General features: G+C 45.0%; 1 long non-coding RNA gene across 1 annotated transcript; it reads right to left on the minus strand.

The window, feature by feature from the left end:
• Positions 1-900: 900 nt before the first annotated feature.
• LOC128266078 (uncharacterized) lies at positions 901-2,071 on the minus strand. The gene is made up of 2 exons (XR_008269015.1): positions 1,700-2,071; positions 901-1,319 (listed from the first exon to the last, which is right to left on the minus strand). It is a non-coding gene; the product is annotated as an uncharacterized LOC128266078 (long non-coding RNA).
• Between the last annotated feature and the right edge of the window lie 17,262 nt (positions 2,072-19,333).

The raw sequence follows: 19,333 nt of genomic DNA on the forward strand, positions 1-19,333 counted from the left end.
GTAAATATTTCTGTCTAGCTTTTAATGTCTGAGGAGCACGCAGAAAAATAGCGTCATCAAACAAAAATGTAGGAATTTAGTTATTCAAATCTGATTGATTAAATTATTGTCTTGTGGCATAAATTTCATTTTATTAAAATTGAAAATTGGCAGAAAAAAAATTTTGTGTTAATATTCATATAACTGATTTACAATATTTTGCTCTATATAAACCAATATCAGTATATGTTGTTAGTATATAGCCTAACAGTGGTTAGTGTTTTCGAGCAGCGCTTTCGCGCATCGGCTCGGGTTGAGAAGTTTATAATTAAAGACAACTTAGGCATTGGCATAAATGCAGCCCTTGTTGCGTTACTTTGCTCGTTTACAAAGTATTTTGTCCAGTTCTTTGATATTTTGTTCGTGTGCTTCCTTCTCCTGTGGGGTTGTTGCTATTTGCCTGTAGTCTTTCAGTAATCGTCTCTGTTGCAGGAGTTTTACCCTTTTTCCACTCCTTTTTCTTTTGTGGATGGGTTTGCTGGACTCCTATCGTGCCCTGTATTCAGCTATTGTGAGGGGGCGAGGTCCATCGTTGGGACACAACTGCAAAGCCTCTTCTAGGCTTGGTGCGTCTCTTTGCTCAACAAGAGCAGGGACTTCCCCCGACGGTGCAGAGGGCGGACTGCCTTCCGCACTCATATGCCTCCTTCGTTGGTGTAGCCGGCGGTCTGCCTACCACACTTCAGTTTCCATCGTTGGTGTAGAAGGATTTGGCATTCCTTCCACACATGTCCTGGTCAACTATTCTTTCTTTTTCTTTCTTCTTTTATTTTTGTGTTGGTTTTGTATTATTATTTTGTCCGGGCCTTTTGGCCTCAGGCGGCGCCGGTGCTGGTCATCTCACAGGCTGATTAATGCAGATTTTATTTTTTTTGGTTTTGTTTTATTGTTTCTGTTGTCCGGGCCTTTTGGACTCAGGCGGCGCCGGTGCTGGTCATCTCACAGGCTGATTAACTTTGATTTATCAAATTTTGATTTGTAAAATATTTTTTTGTTTACAGTGGTGCTCATAGACTTATGCCACTGCAACTACCATAAACTGTAAACTGTCATGTAACAAATTGTTTTCTTAATGGCTTTTCATTTTTTTTTTCATATTTACTTCGTACATGTTTGTTTTCTTAATAATTTTTTTTTAGATATTTATTTCGTACAGGTTTGCTTTCTTAATAACTTTTTTTAGATATTTATTTTTACATGTTTGTTCACTTTACTCACGCACATGTCACGGTCGCCATGTAATAAATAGTTTTTAATATCTTTAGTCTTTGTAAATCCATCTGTTAAGAACAGGCTTTATTAATTGAATGTCACTTGACTTAAGAATAAAGTTGGCTTGGCTTACAATTCATATAGCTGCACGAGCAGCGCCGCGGCCAACGCTTATGTATCTAAATATATATGTTAATGTAAGTGTATATTGGCGGCGCAAGCAGCGGCCGCGCATGAGAGAGAGAGTGTTATGCTCACATGGTAACCGAATGGTCGGCCGCGCATGCAGACATGCCGGCTCAGCATTTAGGATGTGCATAACATTGTTGTGTGGGTCGAATTACTCCGCACTTTAAAAAAAATTTTCTTTTGCCAGATATTTCAGTGAGTTTAAAGAGACATGTTCCCCAGCAATAATGGTATACCGAATTAAAAAAAAAGAGGTTACCTGTTATAATATAAAAAAAAGGACACATTACGAATAACTGCAACAACAAAGACCAAGGCACACAATCCCTTAATCCAGTACGAGCACTCGAGGAACGACTGTAGTCGAAGATTAACATTACGAGCAAGAAAGTTACCCTCACCAACCAAAGGGCATAGCTCTTTTTCACACCGGTAGCAAGTTCAGTCTTGACCGCGAAGTGTATGATGAAATTCGACGTGTTTGCTTACACGCTAAGATTATTTTCAATCGAGACGGCTTGAAAGTTCCTAAAACGATGAGTGAGGCGATTTCGTAAATATAATCCAACTAGACATACCGAATTCTATATATTTATGAGCAGGCCAGTGCCTTTGCGAAAGACGAATTTTGTAAAATAATTTCCAGCTACAAGATCAACTAAAATCGCTATGCGTTTATTCCTAAAAGTCCCACCAAAATAAAAAGGCAAAAAAAAAACACATATTTAATAATATTCACTTTGAAGTTGCAGTTGAACTTTGATATTTTATACACGCTCTGACAATTAACTTTTATTTTAGAAACATGAAAAAGAAACATCATTAAATCTTATATGAAGTTAATTTACCTTCAAGTGGCACTGAAATGTAAATATAAATATTTCAGTATTAAATACCATACATAGCCTATTCCTAAGACAAATAAATAAATTTAAAGCGTAGTTCTGAACTGTCAAATTATTAAAAAGTCAAAAAGAATTTTATATATTTTTTTTCTTATAATTTTATTGTTTCTATAGAAGCTTTATGTTATAGTCGTTTGATTTTGATGAAATTTAAACCGTAATTCTAAATTATTTACCCAGTACTAAATTTCGAAGAACTAAAATAAAAATGAAAAAACAGCAAAGTGTTAATTTTTTTTTTTTTTTTTTTCGATTGTTCCTATGGGAGCTATATGATATAGTCGTCCGATCCCGATCGTTCCGACTTATGTAATACCTGCAATGGAAAGACAAGGCTAGTTTTCGTAGAAGCGGACGGACAGACGGACGGAAATGGCTAGATGGCTAGATAGACTCTCCTAGTGATGCTGATCAAGAATATATATACTTTCACTGCGTTGAAAACTTCTGACTGAAATTACTATACCCTCTGCAAGGGTATTCTTAAAAGCTAAGTAAGATACTAGGTAAATTTGTATTTTATCCTAGCAAAGGTAGCAAACAAAAACACATCTTAACGAGGTAAAAAAGTCGTGACGATCCCACCCTCAAAATTCAAAGTACTTGATATCAAATTTTGTGACGAAAAATAAGTAAAAATTCTACTAAGCAAAAAAACTTTTAAATGTTTTTATATTCGGACCGCCTAATCCAGATTATTCCTAAATAGGTATTTTTATCTTAGCGTGCCCAGTGGGAACATTTTAAATCGTTAGAGCCGTTATTAAAAATTTTTCTAAAAATTAAAAAAAAAAATATAAAAAAAAAAAAATTTTCAAATTTAATGGTTTTTTTTTTAATCACCGGCTGTTGCTGGTTCGTTAGAATTCAAATTTGTTGCCATGCCTCATCTCCAGCTTATTAGCCCACTATAGATATTTCTTAAGCAATGAATCACGAGATCGCGTCGCCCATCACAAGAAAGCAGTTTATGTGAGATTGGCGGCACGACAACACAATTTAATAAATTTTTTTTTTATTTTTTGTATTCTATATGAAAATTGCTTATTGTCCTTCGCCAAATTAAACTTTACCTGGAAAGCAAAGAAGTTTTAATTATATTTAGTAATGTTGCTGTCTATTTGCAACATCTGTGGCAACATCTTTATTAAATTTGTAATAGCTGGTCGTCAAAGTGCGCAGAAACTCCTGGAGAAATATTTTGCAAAGTTGTGAAATTCATAATTGTATACACATGAATCTGCGCAGTAAGAAAAATTTGGGATTCAAATTGAGCGAATTGGCTGGAACATCTACTCCGAATCCAAAGACTCAACCAAATTCAGAAACAGAAATGGATTCCGATAAGGATTAAACCATCATGGATTTAAAAGAGAAGGTTCCCGAAAATGATATCTTTCGGAATATGATGGACATGATGAAAAGCATAAAAGATTCTCAATCAGAATTGACTGCACGAGTTAAAACCCTGAGTGATGTTACGGCAAACCAAGTCCTACTTATTGAATCCCGTTTAGTGAAAATGTGTAAAAGTGAAATCAAATCTGCTGTAGAAATGTTGGAAGAAACTACAAAGCGTACATTGGCACGCCCACATCCTGCTCAGCAAAAAGATTGGAACAAACTCGTTAACAAATCAGGCGAAATTGGCGCTACTGGAGGCGCACACGTTCTTGGCGCTATTGAAGGCGCATCTGATCTTGGCGCTCATGGTGTCGCAGGCAATTCTGGCTCGCATGGAGGCGCATACGTTCTTGGCGCTGATCTTAACGATCATGGAGTCGCAGGAAATCTTGGCTGTATTAGAGGCGCAGCTGATCTTGGCGCTCATGGAGTCGCAGGCAATCTTGGCGCTATTGGAGGCGCAGCTGATCTTGGTGCTCGTGGAGTCGCAGGCAATCGTGGCTCGCAGGGAGGCGCATACGTTCTTGGCGCTACTAGAGGCGCAGCTAATCTTGGCGCTCACGGAGGCGCAGCTAATCTTGGCGCTCACGGAGGCGCAGCTAATCTTGGCGCTAATGGAGGCGCATACGTTCTTGGCGCTATTGGAGGCTCAGCTGATCTTGGTGCTCATGGAGTCGCAGGTATTCCTGGCTCGCATGGAGGCGCAGCTAATCTTGGCGTTACTGGAGGCGCATACGTTCTTGGCGCTATTAGAGGCGCAGCTGATCTTGGTGCTCATGGAGTCGCAGGCAATCCAGGCTCGCATGGAGGCGCAGCTAATCTTGGCGCTACTGGAGGCGCAGCTGATCTTGGCGCTCATGAAGTAGCAGGCAATCCTGGCTCGCATGAAGGCGCATACGTTCTTGGCGCTACTGGAGGCGCAGCTGATCTTGGCGCTCAAGGAGTCGCAGTCAATTCTGTCTCGCATGGAGGCGCATACGTTCTTGGCGCTACTGTAGGAGCAGCTGATCTTGGCGCTCATGGAGTCGCAGGCAATCTTGGCGCTATTGGAGGCGCAGCTGATCTTGGTGATCATGGAGTCGCAGGCAATCCTGGCTCGCATAGAGGCGCAGCTAAACTTGGCGCTACTGGAGGCGCATACGTTCTTGGCGCTATTGGAGGCGTAGCTGATTTTGGTGTCATGGAGTCGCAGGCAATCCTGGCTCGCATGGAGGCGCACCTAATCATAACGGTTCTGGAGAAGCAATCAGTCGCGTACCTACTGGAGGATGTCATGGCTTCAACGTTGCTGAAGAAACCTTTCAACGTCAAAATAGATATGTCGGTATGTACGGGCTTGATAATGTTGGTGGTGTTGATGGGCATTGTTTAGGTAACAATAATAGTAATGTAGTTCAATATTAGCACTCCCGAAGTATACATCCAAGAATACTTATAGATTTACCAGAATTCAATAGCAGTTCCAGAATCGTGGCCTGTATTTTCAACCATGTTTTGGGAATTACTTATGGAAGAAATGTTAATAAATAGTCAAATGAACATGGTTAACCAAATAGCCCCGGTTACAGAAAATAATTTAGAAAAGTTGGTCGTATTCGCTTCTAAGGTAGACAACTTGGTTATATTTTTGAAATCAGCAAATGCAACTCAGCATTTACAGAATCCTTCTCTGATAGAGAGCATAGTAGGTAAGATGCCACTCAGCAAGCGAGTTCAGTGGATTGAATATTCATCGCCAATTCAGCCATATCCTAATTTAGACCACTTCAGCAATTGGCTGAGCACTATGGCAAAAAGCATTGCAAGGGCAACCATTGCAGCCCCAGTTAATATTAAACAGACGAAGAATGGCAACGGCTTACAGAAATCTATTTTACATTCTTCGATTAATGCACCTAATGGAAACAAAAAGGAATGTTATCAATGTCAGGGCGAGCATTATATGTATAACTGGAAAATTATTAAAAATCTTCGCCTCTGTTTTGGTTGTCTTCGACGCGGTCACACTCTGCAAGCTTGTAAGTACAAACGCGAGTGTAAGAAAAATGGATGCAAGAAAAGTCACCATACTTCTTTACATTCAGACGATTCTCAAAAGGAAGATAACATTGAACCAAAAGAAGCTACGATTAACACGATCAAGCCAGCTTCTCGACACTTATTGTTTAAGGTACTGGCAGTTGAGATTTTGGGGCCAAACAATAAGATCATACAGACTTACGCGTTCTTAGACAAAGGTTCGTCTGCTTCATTAATAAACGAGAAATTACCAAAACGTCTGGGTGTACTTGAACCAAAGAGATAAATTGACTTTAAACTGGATAAAAAACCATGTTAAAGAATTTTTGTCCATGGAATGCAATCTTCGCATAAGATCACCTGGAGCTGATAAGAAATGGCTGCGTATCTATGAAAACACAGTTCCCACTTTGGAACTACCTTTGCAGTCGGTATATGTCGAGAAGCTCACGAAAATGTATGCTCTGTTAAGAAATCTCTTAATAAAAGGATATACAGATGCAGATCCTTTTATTTTAGTTGGAATTAATAACTGTCACTTAATAGCAAACATTAAAAGTGTATACTTAGATACAAATCTAGTTTCAGCTAAAACACCGTTAGGCTGGCTTATTTATGGTTCCACCGATGACCCAGACAAAGGATCATCGCGAAACACGCCTGTTTTAAAGAAGACAACCCTGAACAGGAAATACATGACATGATATCAAATTACTTCACTACAGAAAATTTTGGTGTAAAGATTCCAATTAGGCCTTTAGAATCTGCAAGTATATCTAGAGCCAGGGATATATTAAAGAACACATCTAAAAGACTAGATGGATGCTAGGAAATTGGTCTTCTTTGGAAAGAAGATGTGATTAAATGCCCGGACAGCTACAAAATGGCTTTTCAGAGGCTACAGGGCGTAGAAAACAAAATGCACGGACTCGGGAAAAAGGAGGAATATGATAAAGCCATTATGTGTGAAATCATAAAGGATACGCGGTAAAAATGTCTGATCGTGAAGCCGCTCTTGTTGGACCACGAACATGGTGTCGTAAGCATAAGCAAGCCCAAAAAGATGAGATTAGTATTTGACGCGGCGGCTACGATCAACGGTATTTCTCTAAATACCATGCTTTTAAAGGGACCTGATGAAAACCCACCATTGACGACGATTCTTTTTAAATTTAGGCAAGCACAAGTCGCAGTATGTGCTGACATCAAGGAAATGTTCTTGCAAGTGCAAGTTCATAGAGATCAAGATTCGTTGAGGTTTCTTTGGAGACCATGTCGAAATCGAAATGCTCAGGTCGACACATACTGTCCTTATATTTGGAGCAGCATGCTCGCCCTGTTGTGCTCAATACATAAAGAACATTAACGCACAAAATGCCGAAAGTAACAGGGAAGAGGTAATCGATGCCATTCAAACAAAGCATTATGTGGACGACTTTGTAGCCAGTTTCAAATCTGAAGAAGAAGCATTTCAGATCAGTCAGGAAGTTAAACGGGTCCATAATTTGGGAAAGTTTGAGCTCAGAGGCTTTGTTTCCAATTCCAAATGTATACAACAATCGCTTAATGTCTCAAGGAATACTGATTTGGTGGAACCAACAGTTCGAATTAACAGCGACATCAACGGATAAGATTTTAGGAATAAGTTGGAATAGTCAGTCTGATAAGTTTGTATCCGTGTCGGCAAGGAAATCGTAAGTCGGAATGAAGTGCCCTACTAAATGCCAACTGCTAAGTCTAGTTATGTCCGTTTATGATCCCTTTGGAATGTTAGCAGACCTAATGATACACCGCAAAATCTTGATCCAAGATGTTTGGAGATCTGGGATACACTGGAATGACATGTTACCGAAAATTTTTTTTGCAAATTTAAGCTTTGGGTACTTCAGTTAGAGCAAGCAAAACAATTTCAACTTAATAGATGCTATCTGCCAGAATTTTTGTCAGTCAAAGATAATATCGAATTGCACATTTTCGTGGATGCGAGCGAACAGGCCTTTGCAGCTGTAGCATATTGGCGCGTATATTGTGGTGGAGGTGTTAAACTAGCCTTTATTGCCGGGAAGACCAGGTGCGCTCCGGTAAAATTGTTATCTACTCCCAGACTTGAGCTGCAAGCAGCGGTGTTGGGTACGCGTCTAATGAAAACTATTTTAGAAAGTCATGATTTTAACCTTAAAAGGACAACGCTTTGGTCAGACTCTAGAACAGTCAGGCAACTAAGTCCAGTATATGTCCAAAATACGCTGTTGATAGCGAATGGATAGGCGGTCCAGAGTTTTTGCTCTCGAAGAAGATTCTTGGCCAATAATAGACTTCACATTTTCAACAGATGACAGCATTGAAAGGCGTAAAACTACCATGAACGTTCGTTCCACACATTTTTTGAATATCAGCCGATTCTCAAGCTATCTTCGATTAAGGCGCATGATGGGATGGTCATTGAGACTCGTAAAAAATTATCAGAATCAGAGCCAAGACAAAGAAAAAGGAGAGTTATTCCTTGCTGAAGTTAAGTTATGCAATGTAGTGCAATGTAGTGTAGTATTCGCAGAAGAGGTTGCAGAGTTACAAAATTCAGAATCTAAGGCTAAGGGTAGTTCCATTTACACCCTTTCCCCAAGGCTGAATGCTTATGGCGTTTTAGTAGTTGCGGGAGATTGGACTACGCCATTTACATTCCAGTAACTCAACGACAGCCAATAATATTGCCTTCTCGACATAGCTTCACCAAACTAATTGTGAATGGTATGATGAGACTTACCATCATCAAAATGATGAGACCATTGTAAACGAAATAAGACGTAAGTTCTGGATCACAAACCTACGAAAAGCGGTCGTTCGAGCAAAGTCCAATTGTCAATATTGTAAGAATCGAAATGCCAAGCCAATCACTCCTTTGATGGGCCAATTGCCCAAAGAGAGAGTTACACCCTTCAACACCAAAAGAGGTGTTTCTATAACTATACGATCGGACATGGGAACTAATTTCGTTGGAGCAGATAATGAGCTTAAAAAGATTGAGGCCCTCTTTGACGGGGTTTACATTAAATCGGAAATGTCAAGTAAAGCAATCGATTGGCAGTTCAATTCCCCTTCAAATCCCAGTTTATGTGGATGCTGGGAACGCTTGGTAAGGTCTACTAAACCAGTTTTGAGCGTAACGCTCAAGGAGAAAGCGCCTCACGTCGAAACCCTAAGGAGTTTGCTTATTAAGGCTGAAAATATAGTAAATAGCTGTCCTTTGACTCATCTACCCATTGACATAAATGATCCGGAGCCTTTAACGCCCAATCATTTATTGATTGTGACAACCAATTCAACTCAAACTCCAGGAGATGTTAACAGCTTCTGTCATCGTAAGCAATACCGAATTGCGCAACAATTACAGGATCACTTTTGGAGTCGATGGATTAAAAATTTTTTTGCCGAACTTGACTATCATTTATCATTTGCGAGGATAATCAGCCCAGCGGATGTTGGAAAAAAGGAATTATAATAAGCACGATTCAAGCTAAGGATGGTTACATTAGATTGGCAGAAGTCGAGACATCTTCAAAGTATCGAGTATCAAGATAGCAGTGTTGGATGTGCTAGGTGGGATTTTACCTAGTCGGTTTACGGTGTGTGGGATGTTGCTGGTTCGTTAGAATTCAAATTTGTTGCCGAGCCTCATCTCCAGCTTATTAGCCCACTATCGATATTTCTTAAGCAATGAATCCCGAGATCGCGTCGCCCATCACAAGAAAGCAGTATATGTGAGATTGGCGGCACGACAACACAATTTAATAAATTTTTTTTATTTTTTGTATTCTATATGAAAATAGCTTATTGTCCTTCGGAAAAAATAAACTTTAGTGTTAATGTTGTTGTTGTCTATTTGCCACATGGTGTGGAAACACCGACTAGTGTTGAATAAATCGCTGGTCATCAGGTGTTGATAAAGCTGCACGGTCTTAGCATTTAGTGTTGGCAATGTAGTTTGACAGATGGCGCCACTTACACCCCAATTGTTTGGGGTTGGAATATTTAGTTTGAAAACGGTGAGCTCGCTTATTTCGTTCTTTCTTGTTTTAAATCAATTCGGATTCATTCTACTCGATGCATTTGGTTCAAAAACGATGCCGAATTGCCGAACATGGGGAGTGCCTGCTTTGAATACCAAGCACTTCATTAGTTCACCCTTGCAACAATCATTTGAGGTAAGCGAGATAATTGAAGTAAGACGAAAGACGAAAAGAATACAATGAACTGATGAAGACGTCGATGCATTCGAAGCGAAAGCAGACGAGCAAACCCGTTTGCTTGGTTTGTTAAAACCAAAAAAAAAAAAATAAACTTCGGCAAGCAAGTTTGCTGGTAGAAGAGCATTATTGTCGAAAGGGTGCCGTCAAGGTTAAGTGCTATGCCAACCATAAAGCGCGAGCAACAATAACATTGTTATTGTTACTCATCGATATATATTACGCGCAAAGTCTTACTTTCATAGCTTGTATTGACGCTTACTCAAAAATTTTAGTAGTAAAAGAAATTTAAAATAAATTAAATATCGAAAACAATGTAATAAACCTTTTTCAACAATTTCCTTAAGCTAAAGTAATAATGACAGTACCTCAAACGGACAAGTTGAAAGGGCACATTCTACATTAACAGAATTAACTCGTGTGAGGAGTACAATAACTCCCCACAAGTTAGAAAGCAAGCAGAGTAAGCGCATGCAATCAGTGGCCTACCAGTTACCAGTTACGCGGCGAATTCGCCCGTAGTAACGGTAGTGGGGCGAGAGAGAGTGGTGCACTGAGCACCAGACAAGGACAAGGAGAGTCCGAGAGGGACAGCAATAGAAGAGAGCGGCGAAGGGCCGTGGGCAAGGAAGTAACGGGACGGCACCGGACTTTGGACCCTGATATTGGTGCCGTGCGCAGAGGGCGAAAGGTCGAACGGTACAATCACGGACTTTGTACTAACAGTCATCAAGTGAACCAGTAACCAGTGAAACAACGTGAAGGAGCAAGTAAAGCCGTTCGGAGACATCAAGGAAACAAGATCGCTACGTCGAGACGTTCGGGACTTAGAGCTAAAGTCTCCGAATTGAGACACAGGTAGCTGAGGTCCTTACGTCATCACACGGCTAAGTCCAGGCGCTTTGTCACAACTTCTGTCGCGATTTGAGCTTGGCATCCCACCCGGCGTGTCCGATAAAGTGAACAAATAGAGTCCTTTGACGAAGAACCGTGGGCTCAGAAGGAAAGTTGTCTAGAACTAGCTGCCTGCCTAAAAGGACTGCATTGGCGAACCCCGGCGTATGCCTGATCGTCCTGCAGGAACTGTACAGGGTCCTGGTGCGACTAACCCGGACGGACGCGCGTTTGTTCAGCTGATGTCTCGAAAGACGTATGCGTTGAGAGCATAGCGGTCCACCGCTAGAGTCCCAGAACGGCAGCTTACCGAGTCGCCAACGAGGAGGGGAGCCTGCCTGCAAGGACTGCATTGGCGAACTCCGGCGTATGCCTGATCGTCCTGCAGGAACTGTACAAGGTCCTGCTGCGAATAGCCAGGAAGGACGCGCGGTTGTTCAGCTGGTGCCTCGAAAGGCGTATGTGCCAGAACGGCAGCTTACCGAGTCACCAACAAGGAGCGGAGCCGGTCGAGATACCTGGAGGCAGAACAAGGACAGCAAGGACCCCAGGACGACGAACAACGAGCGTCCTGCGAGCAGCATATACTTCGAATTCTTAAGCCTGCGGCAGAGAGGGTAGGGTGGAAGCGTTCGTCTAGAACCTGGCTTTTGACCCAGGGACTGCGTTGGCGGCTTCCGGGGTACGCCAGAACCGTAAGGTAGAAAATGAGCCGACGTCCGGTGCGACCGGCCGGGACAGAGCAAGGGACAGGAGGCTGCGGCTGCGAAAGGCGTACGCCTTGAGAGCACAGTGCCTGTTCACCCTAGTCTGGGAACGGTGACGCATCCCTAATTCCTGTAACCCCCACGAGCCAAGGGCAGCAGAAGACATCGCAAGCGAAACCGGCGAGGGAGACACCACTTCCGGCGAGGGAGACACCACTTCGCAACCAGCATGATCCAGCGAGACGTTCAACGTGGGAAGGAGACGACGGCAGAACATAGTTCTACATTATCAATACACCACCCCGGCCGATGATCAAGTCGGCGAAGAAAAGATCACTGTATACTCCCAGTCTTTCTGTCCGTTTTCACTGGTCAACAGGGTGTTCACGTATATATAAATTTGGTGGGACGGACACTTACATCTTCTGAGCTAGCCGCACGACATTCGTAGCAAGCAGATAATAAAGAAAATCAGTTCGTTACATCTGGCGCCCAACGTGATTGTCCTGACAGTGAAAAAACAGCATTAAACAGAAATGGGGAAAAATTGGATTTATCTCCTCAAGAAAGAGGATTTCCCAAAGGTGGCAGCCAAGTTTGGCATCATCCTGGAGGGCAGGTCGGACGACACGCGAAACGCCCTTTCAGAGTATGTTACGAAGACACAAAACGACCCAGGAATGGCGGAAATTTGGGCTGAGCTGGAGGAATTGTACGACAAACCAGGCTCAAGTGGCAAGTTGCAAGTCCCAGACGCCGAACAGCTCATAGCTTGCCTGGGCGGGGAGAGCATGAAGGAGGCAGGAAGATCCAGGGGCCCAAGCCAAAAAAGAAGAACAGAATGGCAAAGGCCTAGCGCACCAGACTATGCAAAAGTCGCAAAGCAAGTCAGGGAATGGTCGTTCAAGTTTGACGGCACGGAGAAACCACTGGAGTTTCTGGAACAAGTGGAATGGTCAGCAAACACATACGGTTTGAACTTGAACCTCATTCCCCGAGCGATGCCTGAATTGCTGCAAGGCATCAAACAATTAACACTGGAGGACATGGGGAGAGTTCAGCGACAGTTTTCAAACGTATTTCCTGCCAAGGGGTTTCTTCTTAAAGCTCGCAGATCAGGTCAAACAAAGGAAACAGGGCTTCAGAGAGTCGTTCAAGGATTATATGGTTGACATGCAGACCATGATGAGACCACTCGGCTACTCCCCGAAGGAAACACTCGAGCTGATGAAGGAAAACTGCACGCCTGACCTGAGGATTTCCCTGAGGACGTATAAGATAGACGATCTAGAGTCTCTAATGGTGCTGGCTGAAGAGTATAAAGACCTCGAGAAAGAGCGAGAAGCATTTATTCAAGAATACAAATTCTCGCGAAGCAAAGCAACAGCACCACAACAAGTCACGTGTAGAAGGTGCGAAGAAGAAGGCGGACACCAAGCACCCATCGACGGACCAAGCCAATGGACTCCAAACACCTACAACCACCAGAGCTCGTTATGGAGGCCACCGAATACCAATCAGAGACCACCCAGCGCAGCACCAAGAGGATGCCAAAACCAGCGGCTGCTTTTCTGCTGGACTTGCGGCAAGGTGGGTGTTAGGAGTGTAGAGTGCTGCCAGAGATCGGGAAATGGCCCGCGATCCCAGCCGCAGAGAGGCGAGCAGGGGTCGCAAGATGTTGTCTCTCCAAACTAACTGGCAAATTAATCGAAGAAGATCAGCAGTTATCCGCAGCGGTAAAGATTAGCGGAACCTCTCACAAAGCCACAATTGACACCGGAGCAACAGCGAGCTGTATAAGCGAGGAGTTGGCGGATATATTGGCTGCTTATGGAAAGATTACAAGGACGAGAAGGCAAGTTAGGTTGGCAGATGGCAGGTGCAGCGGGATAAACACGCAGCTCGAGGTGGAGATCGAATTCGGCAATAAGCGCTTGCCCATGAGCCTGCTGATCCTACCAGGAGTGGTAGACTCACTGGTGCTAGGATGAAATTTCCTCACAGGAGTCGGCGCCGAAATAAGGTGTGCCGGACATACAGTGGTGATCCCAGAATGAAGAAGGCACAACGGGTGGTTAGAGGATAAATTGTCCGTGGCAGTGGTGCAAACCACCTCTGAGGAATGCGACGTTGAAAAATTCCTAGAGCAGGAGCTCGCGTAATTTCGAACAATGAGTGGAACATCTAACATAGCCGAGCACCCAATCACCATGATGGACGACAAACCAATCAAACAGAGATACTACCCGAAAAATCCAAAGGTTCAAGGGGAAATCAATGCGAAAGTCGACGAGTTGCTGGAGAAGGGATGCATTGAACACTCGAGAAGTCCGTACAGCTCCCCGATAGTCATGGTGAAGAAAAAGACAGGTCAGTGGAGGCTTTGTGTCGACTTTAGACAGATCAATGCCAAATCCATCAAAGATGCTTATCCGATGCCAAGGATAAATTACATTTTGTACCAGTTGAGGGAGGCGAGATACATAAGCAGTCTGTATTTGAAAGATGGATACTGGCAAATTCCTCTGGAAGAAAATAGCAGGCCATTCACAGCATTCACAGTGCCAGGAAAGGGGCTTTTCCAGTAGAAAGTAATGCCAGGTTATCGGACCGGAGATGTCACCACACGCGTTTGCATACCAAGACGACATCATCGTGATCGGACGCACACTGGAAGAACACAGTAGGAACCTGAGATAAGTTTTCCGACGCCCGAAAAATGTCACTTTTTCAAAAGCGAACTGCGTTACCTGGGACACCGCGTTACGAACCAAGGAATCGGCACTGATCCCGAAAATGTAGCAGCCATAGCCGAGCTGGAACCACCCACAACCATCCGGGAACTGCGCCAATACTTATCTTATACTTACTTACTTAGCGTAGCATCGTGGTACAGGCGATTCGTGCCCGACTTTGCGCGAATAGTAAAACCACTAAATGACTAAATGACTAATGACATGGACTGGAGAGCACCAGCAAGCATTCGAGGAGGTGAAGGCAAGATTAGTGGCCGATCCTGTGCTGGCATGCCCAGATTTCGATAAACCATTCGTACTGCAGACGGACGCAAGCGATTATGGTATAGGGGCAGTCCTGACGCAGGAAACTGAAAATGGCGAAAAGGTCATTTCATATTCAAGCCGGACCCTGAATGGCGCGGAAAAGAACTATTCAACCAGCGAAAAGGAATGCCTGGCAATCGTGTGGGCAATCCGGAAGCTCAAACCATACTTGGAAGGATACCACTTAATGGGTTGAACAGCATCGAAAGTCCCTCAGGAAGAATAGCGAGGTGGGCCCTGGAGCTGCAGCAGTATGATTTTGAAATATCATACAGGAAGGGGCAGCTTAACGTGGTCGCTGATGCACTGTCAAGACAGCCTCTGCCAGAAGCCGTTAGGCTAGCCAAGGAAACTCCGGAGGACACGCAGGGAACATGCAGCTGATCAAAGATATGTGTGAGAAGATTAACACACAGCCACAAAAGTTTCCGGACTACCTCATGGAGGGAGGCGCAGTATACAGGCATATCCCGCTCAGAGCAGGCAGCGAAGACGTGGCAGCATGGAAGCTCTGTGTCCCACGGGAGCTGAGGGAAACAGTCCTGAAGGAGAATCACGACTCACCAGCCGCTGGACACGTGGGAAGCCGGGAAAGGATTGCAAGGCTTGCGGCTCGATATTACTGGCCAGGAATGCATAGGGACGCCCGAGCACACGTACGGAAATACGAGACATGCCTCAAATACAAGCCTAACCAGATGCAGGCAGCTGGAAAAATGCTGACGCAGATACCCGAAGAACCATGGGCAACTGTATGTGCAGACTTTGTCGGACCATTGCCCCGATCGAAGCATGACAGATGCTGCTAGTGCTGATATATAGGTTTTCAAACTCAAGTACGTCGGAATCAACAGGATACTCCCCGTGTTTCCTCACGCAGGCTCGAGAGCCTCGACAGCCCAGCGCCCTGTACGACAGGGAAACCATCGGCACAAGAAAGCAGACGGAAACACCTGAAGATAAGGCCAATAAGATGAAGGAGATTTTCGAAATTGTGCGCCGGAACATGGAGAAAGCTGCTCAGGACCAAGCCAGGTATTACAATCTACGAAGGAGGCAATGGAATCCAACAATAGGGGACACAGTCTGGGCGAAGGAGCACCATTTGTCAAAGGCAGCCGAGGGTTTCGCGGCAAAGCTAGCGCCGAGATATGACGGACCGTACACGGTAATAGACTTCGTCTCACCAGTCATCTGTAGAATCCGCCACAAGGATACACAAAAGAACGAACCGTCCACGTCAGTGAGCTTAAACAACAAACACAAGAACTCGGTACAGACAAGCAAGGACAACACAAGCAAACAACAACAAGTAGTGCGGACTATAGCGTCGGGCATATGCCAGAGTCTTTATAGAACGCAGGATAAAACGAGCATGCAAGGACAACAAGTAGAGCGGACTATAGCGTCGGGCATATGCCAGAGTCTATATAGAACGTAGGATAAAACGAGCATGCAAGGACAACAAGTACTGCGGACTATAGCGTCGGGCATATGCCAGAGTCTATATAGAGAGCAAGGACAACACGAGCATGCAACGACAAAAAGTACGGACTATATCGTCGGGCATAAGCCAGAGTCTATATAGATCGCAGGATAACACGAGCATTCAATGAAAAAAAGTACGGACTATATCGTCGGGCACAAGTACCAGAGTCTGTATAGAACTCAGGAAACAAGGAGGTACAGTGACCCAGACAACGAGGCAAACAGATTCTGCGTCGGGCATGAAGCCAGAGTCATCCGTTAATACGCCGCGAAGAATAAGGTGATGCACAGGACAAGAAACCGAAAAGACCGCAGGCCAACAACAATCCATAGCGTCGGCAGACTCTGTACGAATCGAGGAAGACCACGGTCAGATCTTTGTTTCCCGAGGAAAGAGGGGAGACGGTACAGCTCGAGAGCTTTACCGTAGCATGCCAAGTCGGAAAAACACGAAAATAACGCGCACCGAATAAACGGCCACAGGTAAATTAATTAGCATGCCAAGCCGGAAAACACAAAAATGACGCGCACACACATAAACGGCCACAATAAAAAAAAAAAAAAAGGAAAATACACACACATAGAATGGACCACAGCTGATCCGCAATCTGAAATGAGAGATATACATGAAAACCGGGGTCGCAGGGAAACAACCCACTTGCCAACTAAACGCAGGACGACGCAAGAAAGTGGTGAACCTAGCAGGGTTATTGACCCCGGCCCCAAGGGCAGGAAAGGTCAACTCTGCAGTCCTGGGCCAAGCTTTGAAGGAAGGAGACAATAAGTAAACAAGAAATAGATAGGAGGTTGCGCTTTCCATATCATTGTGCAAAGTCACTATAAACAAGGGATGGGGGCATTTCGATTCATGGCGGCCGATTGGCACTAGACGATAGTGTCGATCGGTGGGCACAAAATACTGGAAATATCGGCACAAGGAGTCACACTGTGGAAAATCGATACATCGGGTGGCAACGCCACTTGCCAACTAAACGCAGGACGACGCAAGAAAGTGGTGAACCTAGCAGGGTTATTGACCCCGGCCCCAAGGGCAGGAAAGGTCAACTCTGCAGTCCTGGGCCAAGCTTTGAAGGAAGGAGACAATAAGTAAACAAGAAATAGATAGGAGGTTGCGCTTTCCATATCATTGTGCAAAGTCACTATAAACAAGGGATGGGGGCATTTCGATTCATGGCGGCCGATTGGCACTAGACGATAGTGTCGATCGGTGGGCACAAAATACTGGAAATATCGGCACAAGGAGTCACACTGTGGAAAATCGATACATCGGGTGGCAACGCCACGTTGGTTTACGAAACCGATAACAATTGGAGACCGATCGATTTGGCGGAGAGTGACCATACAACAGAGAGTCACCCGAGAGAATATCGATAACAACGATAACGACTGGAGACCGATCGGCACGACGTAGAGTGACCATCCGACGGAAAAGACAAATCATGGAGATCGAGGGGAAACGTCTGGGGCGGGAATTCAAAAGTCTACGGGGAAACGTCTGGGCGGGAATTCGAAAGTCTACGGGGCAAACGTCTGGGCGGGAATTTAAAGTCTACGGGGGCGGGAGATTCAAAATTTGGAAGGAGGATCGGCGCTGTGGAACTCAAGAAGGAGCTGTGAGCGTCGTGGGAACCGTCTGGATGATCGAGTCGACTAGAAGACTAAAAGCAATCGAGGACAAGTGCGAGGAGAAGACACGTCGAGGGAAGGATGTCAGAATGTGGAGTATACCAAGGCAGAGAAAAATGCGAGTCTCTTTTTCATTCCCGAAGTAAGGGGAGAATGTGAGGAGTTGAATAACTCCCTACAAGTTAGAAAGCAAGCAGAGTAAGCGCATGCAAGCAGTGGCCTACCAGTTACCAGTTACGCGGCGAATTCGCCCGTAGTAACGGTAGTGCGGCGAGAAAGAGTGGTGCACTGAGCACCAGGCAAGGACAAGGAGAATCCGAGAGGGACAGCAATAGAAGAGAGCGGCGAAGGGCCGTGGGCAAGGAAGTAACGGGACGGCACCGGACTTTGGACCCTGATATTGGTGCCGTGCGCAGAGGGCGAAAGGTCGAACGGTAAAATCATGGACTTTGGACCAGGAGGCAAGAAGACGCCGATAACTAGCGGTAAACGGAGGCCTATATAAACCGGCCGAGCGCAGGAAGCTGGATCAGTCAATTTCTACAAAGTCAACAAGTAACAGTCATCAAGTGAACCAGTAACCAGTGAAACAACGTGAAGGAGCAAGTAAAGCCGTTCGGAGACATCAAGGAAACAAGATCGCTACGTCGAGACGTTCGGGACTTAGAGCTAAAGTCTCCGAATTGAGACACAGATAGCTGAGGTCCTTACGTCATCACACGGCTAAGTCCAGGCGCTTTGTCACAACTTCTGTCGCGATTTGAGCTTGGCATCCCACCCGGCGTGTCCGATAAAGTGAACAAATAGAGTCCTTTGACGAAGAACCGTGGGCTCAGAAGGAAAGTTGTCTAGAACTAGCTGCCTGCCTACAAGGACTGCATTGGCGAACCCCGGCGTATGCCTGATCGTCCTGCAGGAACTGTACAGGGTCCTGGTGCGACTAACCCGGACGGACGCGCGTTTGTTCAGCTGATGTCTCGAAAGACGTATGCGTTGAGAGCATAGCGGTCCACCGCTAGAGTCCCAGAACGGCAGCTTACCGAGTCGCCAACGAGGAGGGGAGCCTGCCTGCAAGGACTGCATTGGCGAACTCCGGCGTATGCCTGATCGTCCTGCAGGAACTGTACAAGGTCCTGCTGCGAATAGCCAGGAAGGACGCGCGGTTGTTCAGCTGGTGCCTCGAAAGGCGTATGTGCCAGAACGGCAGCTTACCGAGTCACCAACAAGGAGCGGAGCCGGTCGAGATACCTGGAGGCAGAACAAGGACAGCAAGGACCCCAGGACGACGAACAACGAGCGTCCTGCGAGCAGCATATACTTCGAATTCTTAAGCCTGCGGCAGAGAGGGTAGGGTGGAAGCGTTCGTCTAGAACCTGGCGTTTGACCCAGGGACTGCGTTGGCGGCTTCCGGGGTACGCCAGAACCGTAAGGTAGAAAATGAGCCGACGTCCGGTGCGACCGGCCGGGACAGAGCAAGGGACAGGAGGCTGCGGCTGCGAAAGGCGTACGCCTTGAGAGCACAG

This window comes from Drosophila gunungcola, unplaced genomic scaffold (genome assembly GCF_025200985.1).
Source record: "Drosophila gunungcola strain Sukarami unplaced genomic scaffold, Dgunungcola_SK_2 000286F, whole genome shotgun sequence".
In the NCBI taxonomy this organism is placed as follows: Eukaryota; Metazoa; Arthropoda; class Insecta; order Diptera; family Drosophilidae; genus Drosophila; species Drosophila gunungcola.